This window comes from Silene latifolia, chromosome 8, assembly GCF_048544455.1.
Source record: "Silene latifolia isolate original U9 population chromosome 8, ASM4854445v1, whole genome shotgun sequence".
Classification (NCBI taxonomy): domain Eukaryota; kingdom Viridiplantae; phylum Streptophyta; class Magnoliopsida; order Caryophyllales; family Caryophyllaceae; genus Silene; species Silene latifolia.
The window spans coordinates 57,146,220-57,165,473 of record NC_133533.1 but is presented as its reverse complement, the minus strand read 5'-3'; the positions used below and the strand labels follow the sequence as shown (position 1 = coordinate 57,165,473).

At 36.6% G+C, this 19,254-nt stretch overlaps 1 protein-coding gene across 2 annotated transcripts in view; it reads right to left on the bottom strand.

The window, feature by feature from the left end:
- LOC141596881 (uncharacterized) overlaps window positions 1-19,254 on the bottom strand; it is a 161,617-nt gene that overhangs the window by 138,590 nt on the left and 3,773 nt on the right. Inside the window, exons 2-4 of one of the 2 annotated variants that reach the window (XM_074417149.1) lie at window positions 18,546-19,156; window positions 17,809-17,860; window positions 16,943-17,049 (exon numbers count right to left, since the gene is read on the bottom strand). The gene's annotated coding sequence lies outside the window, so the exon portion shown is untranslated. Of the gene's footprint in view, window positions 1-16,942; window positions 17,050-17,099; window positions 17,549-17,808; window positions 17,861-18,545; window positions 19,157-19,254 lie in introns of those variants that run through there. The other variant, XM_074417150.1, reaches the window with a different exon arrangement.

Sequence of the window (19,254 nt, the reverse complement as noted above, 5' to 3'; positions counted from 1 at the left end):
GTTAAGCTCGAGTGAGGGGTAACTTTTATCGGTGGTAACTTACGTGATCGGGATTGATTTGGTTGTATGTGATTACGGGTTCATGATATATATATATATATATATATATATATATATATATATATATATATATATATATATATATATATATATATATATATATATAAATGTTTGTGTGAGGTTTTGACCTCACAAGACGTGATATGGTGTGGTTATCATAAAGTTGTTATTTGAATGTTCTATTATGCATGTTGGGTACGCTAATCTAATTGAATGATGATTAAAAACGTAATAATTTGAGTGATCTGGCATGACTGGTTATACTTGTATGTATTCATGCTACATGTCAATCTGTGATATGGTAAGGGGATGATATTCATGAGGTTATTATCTGTTTAATTCATAAAATATGTTGCGTTGTGATTTAGTAAAGTGGATTTGAGTAAGTTTTCTTGTCGAGAAGTTATTCGAGTCGGTGTTTATGGGAATTGTATGCAGTTGTGATGTCTATCGATGTGGTTGTTGTGCCTCGGGTGGTGATCCGGGCACGGTACATAGTGTTGTGATGCGGGTATTTTCGCACTGCGGTGTGGCTGTTGGTGGCGGTGTTGCGATGCCGTCACCGGTTGTGGTGGAGTAGGCGGGATGATTATGATACGAGTTCTCAAAAGTACATATCAGTTATACATAGATTGTTGTTTTGTTTGATGTTGCTTCCTTTGAGTTTCGATTTTTACGAGATAGACGAGTTGTTTTGTTATTGATGTTTCTTACCGATTAAGTTTGGGAATCGGGGTAGAGTATGATATGAAATAGAGTTGTATATGTTTTCGTTGTTGTCATGGTATAGTGATATTCTGTGATGAGACACGGTTGTGAGAGGTTGTTCTGAATTTTGATCTTGTTCTAGATAAGGCTTTAGTGGACATGGTAATGGCAAGTGATTCGTAAAACATGTGTGGTAATGACCTGAAAGATGCAGGTGGTTCATAATCCTTTGTTGAGACAGTGAGTGTAGGGTGTTGGGGGAATTAGTGTCATGTTAAGTTGTGTATGAGTTTTGCGGTAATGAAAGAAAGAACTTGAGGATCTAGTGTGAGTATACGTAACGAGTGTGGATCGTGAGTTATGCTTTGAGGGATAGGTGCTTTACATAGAGTAGTATGTTGTTTTCCAGTAATAATGGAAAGTTAGTATGGTGATTTTGCTACGGGTTTTATGGTATAGGTTAGGTGGTGTGCCGAATGAGTTGAGGTATGAGAAATGTTTAAGTAAGAGAGCCTTGGATATATGCATGGCGAGTGTTTAGATTATAGGTGGTCATCTTTGACATGCGGTGGTGATGAGGATAATGAGACGATATAGCTAGGATTTAGTATTAGTGAGTTACGAGGACGTAACATTTATCTTAAGAGGAGTAGGATGCGATAAAAGAGATTTTGATGGTTGTGCATATGGTGGTATATTCGCAGTAGAGTGTTAGTGTAGCATAAAGAAGGAAGTTGAATACTTTGTGGTTGATGTTGTTAAAGGCCATGGTCGAGCTTGTAGTAGTGTGATGTTTAGGAGTGTGGGAATATTTCACTAGTGTTGACAGTTGGATGATGAGGTTATGAGTGTGAGTAAACTTCGAGGACGAAGTTCCTTTTAAGGGGGGTAGAATGTAACTTTCCGTTTGATGTCTATGAGTGTCTTCATATTGGATTTGATAGTGGATGATATTATGGAGCTAGCAGCGTTAGAGGATGGTAGTTGGTTATGTATGGAGTTGGTGTCGTGAGAGATATATATGTGGTAGATATGATATCGTGAGTCATGTTGTGGAAGTAAACATAGTTGGTGGAGTGGGTGTTAAGAGTTCATGTTCTATGTTTGGTCGAGTTCTTGAGTTCTTAGATATGTTGTTGTGTCTTGGTCGAGTTAGTATGGTTGTTTTATGTATGGGTTTAAACTTCGGGGACGAAGTTCTTTTTAAGGAGGGAAGACTGTAATACTACGGTTTTATGAGTCTCTGGGTACTCTATCGAGTAGGCCTTACTCTGTCGAGTAGGGGTGAGTTGCGTTTTTAAAATAGTTTCTGACCTGTTGGGTACTCGATCGAGTAACTTTGATACTCGATCGAGTAAGGGGGCACTCGATCGAGTACCTTAGCTACTCGATCGAGTAGCCCGGTTTACGGGTAATGTTTTGACGGGTTTTATTAATAATGCGGGAATGATATATAAGGCTTTCGTCACTTTTCTCAAAACACTTTTACAATCTAAAAACCTTCAAGAGAAGATTAGAAGTTACGTTGAATCATTCTCGCCGTATTATTAGTAAATCCCGGAGCTAGAAGTGTCGGATCCTGTCGTTCTTTATATCTTTGTGATCCTTGCGTCGAGGGTAAGATCTACGTACCGAATTTGTTATATTTAATTAGGTTTCGTTAAACCCTAATTTTGGGATTGGGGGTTTTCTATGTTTATGTTGATGTGGTAGTGATTGTATGATTATGTGTATAGGAGAAGGGTTCGTAGAGGAAAGGTTTTGAGACAGCTGCTAGATCGTCTGATGATTGTGTTGCTTTCCAGGTAGGGTTTCCCTACTCAGTATTAATTACATAATGTGTGGTGATTGTGCTGTAGTTAGTGATTGTTGACTGATTCAGACGGTTGTGATTATATATTGTTGATTGATTCAGACGGTTGTTGATGTTGCATTGTGATTGTGATTGTTTGTCTCTGGTTCTCGAGATGCGTTCTCGGCTGAGTGGAGTCACTTGCGGGAGTGGCTTCACGCCCTAGTTTTGCCCTTCGTGGAACCCGCCACGGAAGGGGATGTGCACATTAATGGAACAGGGTTATCGCTCGGTATGATGAGCGGGGATTTGGTGGGTACGGCTGCGGTCCCCCATCGGCGGGTAGGTCCAGTGGACAGTCGGTGACGGAGATTGATTGGAGTGGGTGATTGTGTGTGACTGTTTGAGCTGTGTTGTTTACTGTGTTGTTGGTTATATAAATTGTGTGATTAGTACTGACCCCGTTTAATGTTTTAAAAACTGTGGTGATCCATTCGGGGGTGGTGAGCAGTTATTGAGCAGGTATGACATGACGCGTATGGGATAGCTGGGATGAGTCATCACGTGGCAGTTAGAAGTTTTCCGCTGTGTCAGACGATGTTTTCTAGCTTTGATAGTTTTAGCAATAGACCGTCTGAGAGTCTTGTATTTCTTTTTATCAGTTTTGGAGTTGTTATGTAATCACTTAAAATTATTTAATAAAGTACGTTTCGTTATTGTCTTATGATTATCATTGCCTCGAAAAACCGAGATGGTAGTACTTCCATGCCTTAAGTGGTTCTGGTAAGGCACTTGCAGTATGGGGGTGTTACAATTTTGCCCCCTGCTCTTCTTGGACTTTTTGTATCCTGTTTTGGGGGCTTTCTTGGACTTTCTTAAAGGAGGGAGTATTTTTATGTAGTAGGCTTATGTTAGAGCAATATTTTTTGAGGAAGAATCCTTGTAAAGGATCTCCTTGCCTCCCTGTTTGTCAGGTAATGTCATATGCTATTTCAAGGGACGTTTACTCCTCTTCTTTCATTTATGTCGCCTTTTCTCAGTACTTTAAACTTTTGGTGTTTTTCACTCATGGGTTTGGTTATGCTGCTAGGCTCTCTAACCAGTTTTTTTGGGCTTGGATGGATTATACCCAAATGTTTGCTAAATGGTATGGTCAAATTTGTTAATTAGAAATTTCTTATGCCTCTTTTTCGATTTTTCGTTAGCTAGGCTTGGTTTCTTATTTTGGACTGCCTATAAGCTTGCAAGAATTGTATGCTTATTTGTACACTTTTTGAGTTTTTATGCCTACTATTTTTATTCAATATAAATGAATATTGCCTTTTGAAATGTTAGGGGTACGAAAAGAAAAATTATTGCCGAAGAGCTTAATTTCTTTAGCTCGTCAAATGGTATTAAAATTTTAGCTATTTGTAATACGAAATCAACATCAAAGCCCGAACCTTATACGACTGCCTGTTTTGGCTTTAATAACTACGACTTTATTCCGAGTATTGGGTTATCGGGTGGTATTTGGTTATTTTGGAAAGAGTCCATTTCCATGACTTTTTCGATAAATGTCCTTTATAAGTCAATTAGATTCATTGCTTGTGAAGTATGTGACCTACAAAAGAATTTGGTTTTTTGCCTTATTTTCGTTTATGCTCCAGCTCAACCGTCTGAAAAGGCAGATTTTTGGAGTGAGTTGGAGAATTTTGTCCTAAATCTTGACTTGCCTTTTATTTTACTAGGAGATCTCAACGAAATTAAAAGTCCTAGTGAAAAAGAAGGTGGTGCCAAAGTTTCCAATGTGCTTTGTGTGAGATTAAATAAGTTCCTAAACAATACAAATTGTGTAGACCTCCCCTTTTCCGATAATTTTTTTACTTGGAGAAAAAAGAAAAATGACTCTGAAAATGTTTTTGAAATTCTAGATAGAGCCTTAGCCTCTCCTAATTGGATTAGTAGTTATCCAAACTTACAATTTGTGCACCATGCTTTCACTAGCTCCGACCATTGTCACTCCGTGAAATTTCATGAGCAAGCTCATAAAAAAGCACCTCCTTTTCGTTTTGAACTCATGTGGACTCTTCGAAATGACTTCACTAAGATGGTTAAAAGTAGTTGGCAGTACCAATTTCATGGATCTTATATGTTCTGTCTCTCTCAAAAATGCAAATTATTAAAGCAAAAGGCAAATAAATGGAATCAATCTACCTTTGGAAATATTTTTAGACAACTTTCAATTGCTGAAAAAAAATTAGAGAATATTCAAAACCAACTTGGTTCATCCCATATTACGGTTTTAGAAGTAGTGCAGTTGAAATGGTTGAAAAAACGAGATGCCCTGCTTGACTATAAACGCATTTATTGGCAACAGAAAACTCGTATAGATAAAGCTAAGTTTGGAGATAGTAATACTAAGTATTTTCAAAACTACGCCACTATTAGACATAGTAGGAATGGAATTAAGCAGTTCATAAATAGGAACCGTGTTTGTATTACTGATCGAGAACTCATTAAACAAGAAATATCTGACGAATTTAAAATTAGGTTCACAAAAAGTCATCTTTGCCTCTTCGACAAAAATGAAGATTTTAAGTCGATTAGAGGATTAATTACAGACGAAGATAACGAATTTCTTACAAATAATGTTAGTATGGAAGAAGTTAAACAAACTGTATTTAATTTAGCAGCAAATAAATGTCCTGGTCCTGATGGTTTCCCTATAGAGTTCTTTCAAAAATATTGGGATATTGTAGGAAATTCTATAACTAAAGCAATTCTAGCTTTTTTCCATTCAGGTAAATTATTAAAAGAAATAAATCATACTTTCATAGCATTAATTCCTAAAATTGATAATCCTCAAACAGCAAATCATTTTCGCCCCATTAGTCTTTGCTCAGCAATCTATAAAATTATTTCGAAAATTTTGGCCACCCGTCTTCGTAGTGTCTTGCATAAGATTATTCACCCTTTTCAAGGTGCTTTTAAACCTAATCGTTTTATTCAAGATAATATCCTGCTTGCCCACGAGATTTTCAACTCTTTTAAGCGTAAAAAAGGTAATGGTGGCTGGATTGCTATTAAACTTGGTATGGAGAAAGCATATGACCGACTAGAATGGAACTTTATTGATGAAAATTTTAAACAAATGGGTTTCAATGATATTTGGATTTCATGGATTATGGAATGTATAAAAACTGTCTCGTTCTCGATGTTAGTTAATGGAACACCGGGTGACGTTTTTACACCCACTCGAGGCATTAGACAGAGAGACCCACTCGCACCTTATATATTTATTATGTGCGCCGAGATTCTAGCAAGATCTCTACAAAAAAATAGTGATCTTAGTTCTATTGATATTGGTATTAGAATTGGATCTGGGGTAGAGAAAATCCCGTTTCACACTTTTGCGGATGATACTATAATTTTCGCTAAAACCTCTAATCAGAGTTGTAGAACCATTAAGTCTAGTTTAGATAAATTCTGCACGATATCAGGACAATTTATCAATTTTGACAAATCCACCTTTCAATGCACTAGAAATATTGACCGGCCTCTTCGAGAATCCTTTAGAGCACTACGCCAAATAAGACATCCAATAACGGTCAAATAATGCAAATTACCGTTTTTAAATAGAAACACGGGACCGTTATTGAAACGACGGTTGTTAAATATATACCACGGTTGTACAAATAACACGCGACCGTTATATAACATCAAGAACCGTTATAAAATCTTTTAAGAAACCGTTGTTAAATCTTAAGAACGGTTTCAAATCCGTTGTCATAGTTATTGACAACGTCTTATCGTTCTAAAACCGTTGTTAAATATTATATATGATAACGGTTCATTTCGTTATTTTATTTAATTGAATGTCAAAAATTAACAACGGCTTTATTGCGTTCAAAACCGTTGTTATATTCATCTGTTGGCAACGGTATGTAACCGTTATCTATTTATATTGATGAAATTTTGTCAACGGTTCTGCTTAAATAAACCGTTGTAAAAGTTTTGAACTCGACAACGATTATCGTTCCTTATCTTATGTTTCTGGCGGTTTGAATGGGAGGGAAAATATGTCAACGGTTATTTATCTAAATAAAACCGTTGTCAAAAAGTTATTTGCAACGGGTTGTTTTTAACCGTTATTGTTTTTAATTTTTTTTTAAAAAAATGATTTTAGCCTGTTCTAGCAGCTGCTGAAATGCTATTTTTCAAAGATCGTTTGTAGCAATCTATTTGAAATGCTATTTTTTCACCAAGTATTCTTTGAAAATTAGCATTCCAAAGAAATTGGTATCAAAAAAAAATTCAATCCTGTATCAAAATATTACACCCCGCAATCAATTAAACCCAGTTTAAAAACAGTACAAACAGGATGATCAACAGCCAAAACACAACTGCTATTGAGAAAACAAAAGAAACCAATACACAATGGATCTATATATACACACTCGTACATAAAGCATGAGAAAACTATTGAGACCTCGCTAATGAAACAACATAACTGGCCCACATATTTCTCATCTGGTTGATGTCCTCTGGTGAATATTCCGGGGCTTTGTTGAGTATTTGTGATGTGATCAATATTTGAGCATATTTAGTCTCCGAATTAGCCTCGTTCCTATGCTTTTTAGTGCATATTTGGGTCATTTACTATCTTTAGTCCTTTGTTTTGCATATTCTTTGAGGTTTTGTTTCCTTGGTAGGAGAGGAGTGCAAACCTTGCATTTTCATGGCAAAATAGAGCTAAATTGATCGAATCTAATGACCAAGCATCAAAGAGAAGACAAGACTAGAAGGCATTTGTACATAATGTAGTAGATGGGCAATGATGAAGAAGATCCTTGCATCCCCAACAAAATCCCGGAGGATTGTTGGAAGAAGAAAAGAAGAAAAGAAGAAATGGAAGCTGAGCTGAGATCCGCTCGTCTCACCCCTCGGGACGCCCATCCAGAAGCTCCCCAGGCCGCTCGTCCAAGCTGCCAGGCCGCTCGTCCAAGCCCTATACAATCAGCTCGTCCCGACCCTTGGACGCTCGGATTGTCCTCCAGAGAAACACGCCCCATTCTTTCTTCATTCGAGATGCGCATATTTTTGAAAAACTAGCTAAAAGGAGACCCCGCATCTTTTCTTGAGAGGAGCGATTCCTCAAGGACTTAATCGTCATTTAAGCCCTTAGTAACCCTAATTTGTGCACCTAATCCCCACTATAAATACCCCATTAGTCTAATTAGATTATCATGTTCTTCTTATCAATCTTTAGTGTAGTTTATATTATTCTAATCTCTCTTTAATCTTGTAATCAACTTCTAATAAAGTATTAATACAAATCTCATTTCCTTAATTTCTCTATTGTTCATCCTTTATTTTGGGTAATTGAAGATTATTTGGGTTTATTGGGAGATTGACAACCTTCCATCAATCATCAAGTACTTCTATTATTCTTTGCATTATTATTTTGGAATCATCATTAGGTATAATTCTCTTAATCCCTTTTTAATTATTGTTAATCATCTTCATTTATTCATCATGTTTTGCTTTGTTAATATGATTGACAACCTTGTTAACATGTTAAACTTGATAATGAATGAGTAGTTTCCTTAACTAGGGTTAATGGGGAATTAGGGGAAACCAACATGGGGGATGATTCATGCTTAATTTAATATGTTTTCATAATTTATTTACTTGCTTGTTGTGATCTTGAGCTTCTTACGTGGAGTATGATTGTGAAAAACATGCAAATTTCAGTTGGTCTTGCTCGAGACGGTCTTAACTTAAGATCGCTCACAACTTCTTTTTATTTTTATCTTTCTTTTAATCGGATGCGAAAACTATCTTAAATTAAGACGGTCTTAAATAAAAATTAATGTACAAATCTAAATATTGTACACATTGGTTACAAACTAATTATTAGAATAGTGACCGACTAACTGTTTATAGGGAAAAAATATCGTGTCTATTTTAGGCATTTTTTTTACGATTGTTATTGTTATTGTTTGTGGAGGTCTCTTAATTAATAAAGGGGAATTAATGATTAGACTGATGGACTAGGAAGTATGTAAATAGAGAGTTGTGTATATTTGAATAAATTCTGCCGCAACAAATATTTTTGTTAGTATGTGAGTTTATTAAGAAGTAGAGGCCCTTCAATCATGTAAATGGGATTTATTAAGAAAAAAATTAGGAATTATGTATCCATGTTAGTATGTTACTATGGATAATGTACTAATAGTAAAAGTTAACCATTATCTTAAAGCGCGTTTCCTCTAAGCTTTAGATTTCTTTTTGATCAAGCAATGGCCCGATCAAAAAAATTTCCCAAAAATCATTAGAATTCTTCTAAAATTAATCAAAAAACACAACAAAAATCACAAAAACATGTTGATCAGAGTATTGATTTTACGAATAAAGGAAAATCGCATCATCGGTGCCTTCAATTTTCGTCTCAGGAGTTTGACTCTGACTTGGAACAGATATTGGAGTAGGAAGAGGATGATATTGAGGAGCCTGAGTTGGAGCGATCAGAGGAGCTCACACCGCCAACGCCTATGGTTCAAATTACACAGGATGATGTGGCTGGTGAGATTTCTTTTTGGTCTACTTCAGTATATTGCTACGTCTTGGGTGCGAACCCTCCGAGCTCTGTTTTAACATGGTTCGTGAAAAGAGTTTGGCAAGGTCAGGGGGTTGACAAGATTTCCTTTATGCCCAATGGTGTGTTCTTAGTCCGGTTCAAAACTAAGGAGCAATAACAGTTTGTTTTGAATAATGGTCACTTGTTATTCGATAACAAACCTGTTATTGTGAATGAATGGCGTCCTGAGATTGAATTAATTAAACATGAAGTTAAAATTGTTCCGATTTGGATGAAAATTTATGGATTAGATGTGAAATTTTGGGGTCAGGAAAGCCTTAAGAAAATTTCTGGAGTTGTAGGCAAATTTGTGATGAGTGATGATGCTACAACTCATAGGAATTTCTTGGGGTTTGCTCGTATTTTGGTGGAAGTTGAAATAGGCCAGCAGTTTCCTTCTGAGATTAATTTCCTGGATGAACATGGAAAAACCCAAACTGTTAAGGTGGTATATGACTGGCTCCCTGTGTCATGTACTGCGTGTAAAGGGATGGGTCATGTTGCAAAGGATTGCAGGAAGGGGACTGGGAAAATGAAAGTTAACAAGGTCTGGAAGCCTAAGGTGGTGGGTAACAAAGTTATCCCTCTACAGCAGGTTATACCTGTTCCAAAAGTGCCAGAAAAGAGAGTTGTTCTAGTGGTCACGGTTACTCCAATGGCCCCTAGGGTGGTGATGACTCCAGTTATAGTGCAGAAAACGCCTATAGTGGAGAGTTCTATTCCTAGGAGGTTTATCACTAAACTGATGAGAACTGATAAAGGAGAAAAGAGGAGTTTCCCTCCTGGAGGTGTTACTGTTATGGAGGCTTTGTCTGCTTCTTTACAACGTTCTAGACTTGGTATCTCTGGGCTAGTTGAGAGAGGTGAGACTAGCAAACCAAAGGACAATGGGTAGTTGTGGTATGTGGAATATTAGGGGTATGAATAATCTGAATAAACAACAGAAAATAAGGAGTTTTCTTCTCCAAAATAAGGTAGGGTTATTTGGATTGTTGGAAACAAAAATTAAGAGTAGGAATGGGAATAAAGTAGGGGCTAATCTTTGTCAGGACTGGGCTATATGTACTAATACTAGCCTTCATAAGGGAGACAGAATATGGCTCATTTGGGATCCTAAGATGTCTGAGGTTGATGTGTATGATGTGACAATTCAGTGCATTCACTCTAAAGTGGTGGATAAGGCTAGGAAACTTGTTTTCTGGTTTACTGTGGTGTATGGGTTAAATCAGTTTAGTGAGAGAGATGACCTGTGGAATAGTTTGAGAAATTATCATGGCAGAGTTGATGGTCCTTGGATTGTGGGAGGGGATTTCAATTCTGTCATGGCAAGTGATGAAAGGATTGGGGGTGCCCCTGTGACCAGTGCTGAGATTAGACCTATGTTGCAGACTGTCCAGGATTGTAACTTAGTTGATCTTAGTGCTCAGGGAGCTTTCTACACCTGGTCCAACAAGCATGATAATGAATCTAGAGTATACAGCAGAATTGACAGAGTCTTTGTTAATGATGATTGGGTTGATACTTTTCCTGAAAGTTATGTACACTTCATGCCTGAAGGTACTTTTGATCACTGCCCCTGTGTGGTGCAGTTTGATTCTGTGAGTCAGAGAAAGGGGGCTTCATTCAAATACTTCAATATGTGGTCTCTGGCCCCTGACTACAAACAGATAGTGACAGATGGCTGGCATAAGGTGGTACAGGGAACTCCTATGTTCAGAATGGTGTCTAAATTGAAGGGGTTGAAAATTGGTTTGAAAAAATTAAATAGAGAACAGTTCAGTGACATTGAGAAGTTAACTTCTGTAGCTGAGCTTGCCTTGAAACAATTTCAGGAATATTTGGTTTTGGACCCTTTTAATGACCAAATTATCCAAAATGAGAGGGCCTGTGCTCAAGAGGTGACTGAGTTGAGGAAAGCTAGAGCTCAGTTCTTGAGTCAGAAAGCTAAGTGTGAATGGAGTAAAATGGGGGATGAAAATACCTCTTATTTTCATGCTCGTATCAAAAGGAGAAGAGCTAGAAATAGAGTGTTTCAGGTGAAGGATATGAATAATATTCTTTGTTCCACTCCTGAGAGCATTCAAATGGCCTTTGAAGAGTACTACAAGTCCTTGCTGGGGACGTCTAAACAGGTGAGAGAGGTTAACAGGAGAGTTGTGACATCTGGGAAATGTATTACTGCAGATCACTGTAGTTTGCTGCTTGCTCCCATTACTAATGAGGAGGTCAAACAAGCTATGTTTGATATTCCAGGAGACAAAGCTCCTGGTCCTGATGGGTACAGTAGCCATTTCTTCAAAGAGAACTGGGCAATTGTAGGCACTGATATTGTGGCAGCAGTTAGAGGAGCTTTCAGTTCTGGGAAATTATTGAAACAGGTAAACAGCACCATCATTACCCTTATACCAAAAGTTGAGATGCCTGAGACAGTGATGCAATTCAGACCCATTGCTTGTTGCAACACTGTCTATAAATGTTTATCAAAGGTTATTTGTTCCAGATTAGGGAAGGTTCTTCCTGATATTATCAATCCTTCTCAAAGTGCCTTCATCAAGGGGAGAGATATAGTGGGTAACATTCTGATTTGTCAAGATCTCATTAAGCTTTATAAAAGAAAGAGTTGTTCTCCTAGGCTGATGATGAAGCTAGACTTACAGAAAGCCTATGACTCAGTTGAGTGGCCTTTTGTTAGAGATATGCTGATGTGTCTTGGCTTCCTTGAGAGATTTTTAAGACTTGTGATGGAGTGTGTCATGACTCCTACTTACACACTCTCTCTGAATGGGGCAAACTTTGGTTTCTTTCCAGGCATGAGAGGGCTTAGACAGGGAGACCCCCTCTCTCCTCTTTTATTCACTATCTGCTTAGAGTACTTCAGCAGAGTGGTGGGAGTGATTCAGAGACATGATAGGTTTAAGTTCCATCCCCTATGCAACAGAATCCAGCTAACACACCTGTGCTTTGCTGATGACCTCATTCTGTTTTGTAGAGGAGACAGGGATTCTAGTGATCTGATGCTGAGAGCTTTCAATCATTTCTCTAAAACCTCTGGTCTCATCATGAATAGGGGAAAATCAAATTTCTACTGCAATGGGGTGGATGAGGCAGTTATCCTTCACCTGGAAAACCAGTTTGGAATGAGAAGAGGAACTGTCCCTTTTAAGTATTTGGGGGTTAATGTGACCCCTAAGAGACTGTCTATCCTAGATTGTGAATGTTTGGTTGAGAATATTGTTGATAAAATTAGAGGTTTTGGGGCTAGAAAGCTTTCTTATGCTGGTAGGATGGTGTTGATCAAAGCTGTACTCAGTAATCTCCATAGCTATTGGGCTAGAATTTTCATTCTCCCCAAAGCTGTCATTAAGAAAATTGAAGGGGTGTGTAGGAATTACCTATGGCATGGAACTGACAACAAGGAAACTTCTGCTCTGGTCTCTTGGGATCAGATTTGCCTTAAGAAGAAGCATGGGGGTCTGGGGCTTAGGGACTTACATGCGTGGAATGTGGCTGCCATAGGTAAGTATGTGTGGTGGGTGGCCATGAAGGCTGATCACTTGTGGGTAAGATGGGTCCATGTCATTTACATTAAATCCAAAACTTGGGAGGATTATCAACCTGCAATTGGGTCTAGTTGGGCATGGAAAAAAATCTGTCAAGTCAAAAATATTTATAAGGCTAAGTTATTCTCAACCAACAATGTGGAGCATTATTCAATCAAAGAGGGGTATAACTGGCTTAGACCTGAAGGGCCTATAGTCAGCTGGTATCCTTGGATGCTAAATAGGTGGATTTTGCCTAAACATGGTTTCATGGTGTGGCTTGTTGCTCAGCAGAGATTATTAACTCAGGATAGGCTTGTGAAGATGAGTATTACCAATGTCAATTGCTGTTTCTTGTGTGGTGATGCTGAGGAGAGTCACAGTCACCTGTTCTTTGACTGTTACTATAGCAGAACTTGCCTGCAAACGATATTAGACTGGTGCCTACTACAGCTACCTATCACTGAGTGTATTCATTGGTGGGTAAAGTGGAAGACGCCTGAACTTAGCAGGAAGAAGATCATTGCTATGATCATAGCAAGTATGTTGGCTCATGTTTGGTTTAGCAGAAACAAATGGAGGCTTGAGGGGTGTGTTATCCGGCCTACTGTTTTATGTAGGATGATTAAAATGGAGGTTCAGAATAGGTTAAAAAACTGTGTCATCAAGTCTCACAATAGCCGAGTCATAGACTGGGTTAATTATCTGCAGTCTACGTAAGGATACTTGTTGTTTGTAGCTTGTTGACAGTGTGTGGCAACTGTTATGAATGTAATGGTGTAAGGGACAATTTATTTTTCAATGAGAAGTTTACATTTTCCCAAAAAAAAAATGTTGTTAACCGATGAAGTTACATAATGGGTTTCGATATCGCGTATTTGGCATTTTACGACAATATAAGCTCCACAAATCATTTATATACATTCAAAGTTTCAAACTAATATGTAGCATAAATGTTTAAAATTTTATTATACTTCCTCTATTTTTATATGATGTACCCATTTTATAGGGTTTTTCTAACATGTGCCCTTAGGGCACATGTTAATAAGTTAATTATAGAAACTTTGTTGAGAATAAATCATGAAAAATAGATGTACAAGCTCATATTTACCAGAATTAGTGAAATATTCTCAACAAAGTTTCTATAATTAACTTATTAACATGTGCACATGTTAGAAAAACCCTTATTAAAATACTCCAATCATATATTCAACAAATGGGTACATCATATAAAAACGGAGGAAGTATATTGTATCTATTTATACCAATCGTTGGTTGGCGCAGTGGTAGCATGGGGCTGCGCTTGGTAGGGAGGTCTGCGGATCGATCCCCCACAACTGCGATTGGGAGGGGTTTAAATACCGTAATCCTTGGACACGCCCCGAAATCCGGATTAGTCGGCCCAATGTGGTTCGGATTACCGGATGGTTTAGACCAAAAAAAAAATATTGTATCTATTTATGCCAGTGCAACTTTGCACGGGTGCTAAACTAGTAGGAAATATAAAACGACATATAAAGAGTGAAATTTTAATCACCTTAAACGACATATAAAGAATAATGGTGGGATATTAGTTATAATTAAAATGTATTAATTTTATTTTAAAACATTGAAGTTAAATCTAAGAAAATAAGAGTTAAGAAGGTTAATTTATTTTTATTTATAAGTAAAGATATTAAATGTCATATATGAATTATATTATTTCTTTTCAAATATAATAATAAAATTTTCAAACAGGTCACACGAAGTGCGGGATACTACCTAGTTATAGTGTAAAAATGGGAGTAAAGTTATACGGGTTGCCAATGTCAACATGCACCGCAACAGCCATGATATGTTTGGAAGAGAAACAAGTTGATTACGAGTTCGTCGATGTTCATCTCTTCAATGCTCAACACAAACAACCTTCTTTCCTCTCCAAACATGTATTACTTGCTTTCTCTTACTTTTTCATTATCTATAATTTCTATACATAATAATAATCATTCAAAAGGTTACAATGTCTGCGATATCATCCAGAGTTCAAAACCAGAATCCATCCATATTCTAGTAGACATTTCTCTTTGTTACTTGCCGTCTTCACGTACACATGTACATAATTCATGTAACTAAAGTAACTTATACGAAAAGCGAGTAGAAAATTTTAACTACGGTTATAGTTTTCAACCAACAATTGATGTGCCACGGTTATATTTTACATTTTATCAAAAAATCAAATAAAATTTTACCATGCTTTGAAAATGGACTTTTTTTTTTTTTTTTTTGTGACGAGGGAACCCACAGCCGCTACCTTTGGTGCGCACTGGGTAACCCTTGGGTGTACGTGATAGCTTGCAAACCACGTATAATACAACAATAATATTATTACTTGTATCTATGATCGTTTTAAATTACACAATAATGTAGTGAGACAGTCCTTTTATATATATAAACAGTTATTTATTGATAGTATTATTATAAATATCTAGCTAATAAAAAGAGTGTCTTGTATATAGGACGATCTTGATCTATAATTTTGTGTTAATACAATTGCAAATAAACCATGTATATGCAGCCCTTTGGTCAAATCCCTGCGCTTGAAGATGGTGATGAGCTTACTATCTTATCTATATTCATACAAAAGACAATACTTAATCCTCAACGCGCCACGTCATTAATGCAGTTTTTTTTTTTTTTTTTTTAAATTCATGTTATGGTGGGGCCCGTGAGTGTGCAATGTATTTATTTCTTCACATTTCCGTCTTTTCAAACATGCGATAAATTCCGTCTTACAACAAATTCTATGAAATAATTTTATGAAATAATTTTATGAATTAATATTATGAAATAATTTTATACATTCCGTGTAAATAAAATTAATAACATATACGCGGAATGAATTACAAATGCGAGTAAATGAAATTGAATTACATAATTTTTAAAACAAAATTACATAATAATAAAATTACATAATTTCAAGAAGGAATAACATTTATATACGGGATCGAACATAAAACGCAAATGAATACATACATATGTTAAAGTTGATTATATTAGATTATATTTCTTTTATCCGGATGTAAAGTTTTTTATGTATGCAATTTTTATTTACAAGAGTAGATTACGTTATTTCCTTATAAACCAGTGTACGTGAACACGTGTTTTTAACAAATTTAAACATAAATTATGTAGATTCGTAGATTTAGACCAACTAGATAAGTACAATAGAAATGCAAAAACAAATATATATCTAAAAACATTAATAATGACCCAAATACATACCCGTGCAATTTTGCACGGGTTTAAAACTAGTTTTTGGTATGTATTCCAACATTTCAGAATTTTAACTTGCGTCAATTTATGGCAAATTGGTAATGCAATGCAATAGTTAGTTTCATAACATGGGATCTTTTCTTCCAACTTTATATGCCACTCGTTTCATAGTTTCATGTTATATCATCATTTTTGAAACATAATTATAAAATTTTATCTGAAAAAGTTCATCACAAATTATCGTGTGAGACTCGCTGTAACCTGAGAATACAGAATTTAATTATTATATACAAAGTTTAATTTACAAACAAAAGCCACTAGGGAGTATTTTTCATAATTCAATATGGGGGAAACTGGGGATATAAAATTTAATTTTAAAACTGACTTTTCTAGCTCGATTATTGACCAGAATCGAGAGTAATCTCAGCTTATATAGCTGAAAAATACAAGGACAACAGCACCACAGATCTATTACGGCAAGGAGACCTCAAGGAAGCCACTCTAGTCAAAGTGTGGATGGAAGTAGAATCCCAAAGATTTGATCCGGTAATCCGACCCATCATTTATGAGTACTTCGTGAACCCACTTAGTGGCAAGACCTCTGATCAAACCATCATTGATCAAAATCTTGAGAAACTTGGAAAAGTGTTGGATGTCTGATGAGAAGCTAATGTCTACCAAGTACTTGGCTGGGGACTATTACACACTAGCCGATCTTCATCACTTTCCGTGCACTCATTATTTCATGAAGTCTCCATATGCTTCTTTGATTAATAGTCGCCCCCGTGTTAAGGCTTGGTGGGAGGATATCTCTTCAAGGCCAGCTTTTACAAAAGTCGCCGTGAATATGGAATATGGAAAAAATTGATTTGTTGTGTCGAGATGAGATAGTAGTATCTGATGGTAGTGAACATCGACTTTGCAAAATAATTAGTTGTACCGGGTTATGGCAAGCTCTGTATTTGAAACCTGAACTGATGTCAACTACTGAGGTATGCTGACAATGCTGGACTGCCTCACCAATAGATCAATAGATGCGTCTTCTTACCCGGAATAGTAGGGGTTGTAATCCTTGCCTGTTTAAGAAGCATGATTCATGATAAATAAATAGATATATAAACAATAAATTTATAAACAAGTAAATAAATAAATAGATAAATAAAAGTTTAGCATTGAGTTTATCTTAAGAAGTTGAGAGTTCAGTTGAAAACTTGTAATATCGAAAAAAACTCGTTCCATTTCCTACGAAGCCAAAATTCAGTATAATGGAAGAAACTAAGAAAACAAAATTCCTTACTGAACTGTACAGTTCTTATATTTTAAAATGAGTCGTTCCGAAAGGCTATCTTCCATCCAGTCCTCCTTATTCCGCCATTGCGAAAGATTTTTGAGGCATTATGAAACAGGTGCAACCATAAAGATATTAATTATTTGCTTCTTTCTGCAGTGACCTATGCTTTAAAATTTCCTTCCACTACGCTATGAAATGGATCCTGAGTTCTGCCCTCTTACTTACTGATACAATTAACCAATTTCTGTATCAACAGCTTCCATTATCTTCTATGGCTCTATTCACTGAAACATTTATGTAATATTTAAAGTAATGACAAGTTTTCCAGTTTCGACAAAAGGATAAGAATGTGTCTAGTGATAGATGCCTCGGTGGGTCGAAAAGGGAAGACAGGGATGGACGTGGTAGAATATGACATTTGTTTTGCCTCAAATGGGCGTTTTTGACAAAAACTAAATTAAAGGATGATACAGAAAAGTATGTGTCTCCAGTACGGAATACAGTGATTAAGAAGCAAACAGGTGAAGCACAGAAAAAATCATACCTGATGATAATAAGATGACTCACTGACCGTGAAACTTAGCCGCTGCTGATACCTGAAATGATCAGCGGCATCGCATTTAAAATCTTATGGTATGATGAATATTCTTATGACAAAGAAAAGTGAAAAGGCAAGCTCATATGTCCTCATTTACATATAAGACCTCTAATCCAAGTTTGAACTTATAAACTCCATGCAATACTAAGACTTGAATAAAACAGTCTTACACCATCATCGTGGCCAACCACTTTAATTAAAAATTAAAATGACCTCTAATTCAATGACCATCTTGATTAGTAAGTTTTTTCATGTTGTTAGTAACCAGCTTAAATCGATCTTGATCCCAAAAAAGTTACGATTAGTAACCTCTTTAATATTATTAAGAACCCTTTGACCCTGGTAAGGCACCACAAAAGCATCCACTTCAACCTTAATTGTGATGAAATTTGAAACTAATTTATTGTAAGAGCGCTATATTGTAGAGTGTAGATAACTGTTCGCACAATACAAGCTGTAAATCATGGTGATAGCAAAGATCAATTCTGAGAATGAAATTAAAAACAAACAATGCACAATCTTAAAGGCGCCCAAAAATGAATCTAGGGCCATTGTCATCACATTAAAGCAAGCTGGAAACTTTACCCGACAAAATGGTCGTAAGTTGTTGTAACTGATCCAATGAGTATACATAATGTATTACTCTTTAAGTAAAGACGTGGGGACAAAGATATCTAATTTACCTGGTTTGCAGGGCCAGTGAAGTCGGAGGAATACAAGTGCACCAGATAACAACATAAAGGAGGATCTTCTGACCATGATAAATCGTTACCCCACCGCGCCATTTGCAAGAGCCCTTGAAGCATTGGGTAACATAATTGTCGTGATGAGCACAAATTAATATGCCTTATCAACCATCAATTTGAGCAACTCTAATGACCTGCACTCTATGAGATCCTGAGACACAGTTTTCAGATAGCGAAAATCCCCTCTTGCATTCCACGTCTTCATCTAAGATTCTGAGGTCTCACCACTAAAATTTGGATGACACCCTTAGGAAAAGAACTCAGTAAATGGGAAATAATCTCAGACGAAATGAATGAGTGATAATCATTCCACAACAGCTCCCATGATGAGTGACAATGAAGTAGCCAAAAGTATCTATCAGTTTCAAGAGCATAACCTACATACTTAACAATTTGAAGAGATCTTGCTGGCCACTCTACCAATTCCAATGGTCGCAAATCAGCACAAGCACTGCAATAATACAACCTTGGCGACTAGAGTCCAAATCGGTTGCTAGTTCCTGCTTGCTTGTCGTAGTCAATGTAACTTGAGTGACAATCTTGCCAATCTGTAAATAATGGAGCAAACATTAAGGATTGACACTCAAGTTACATTGACAGTAAACATAATATCTGTCTATCTGACACTGCAATGCAAGGTACACTC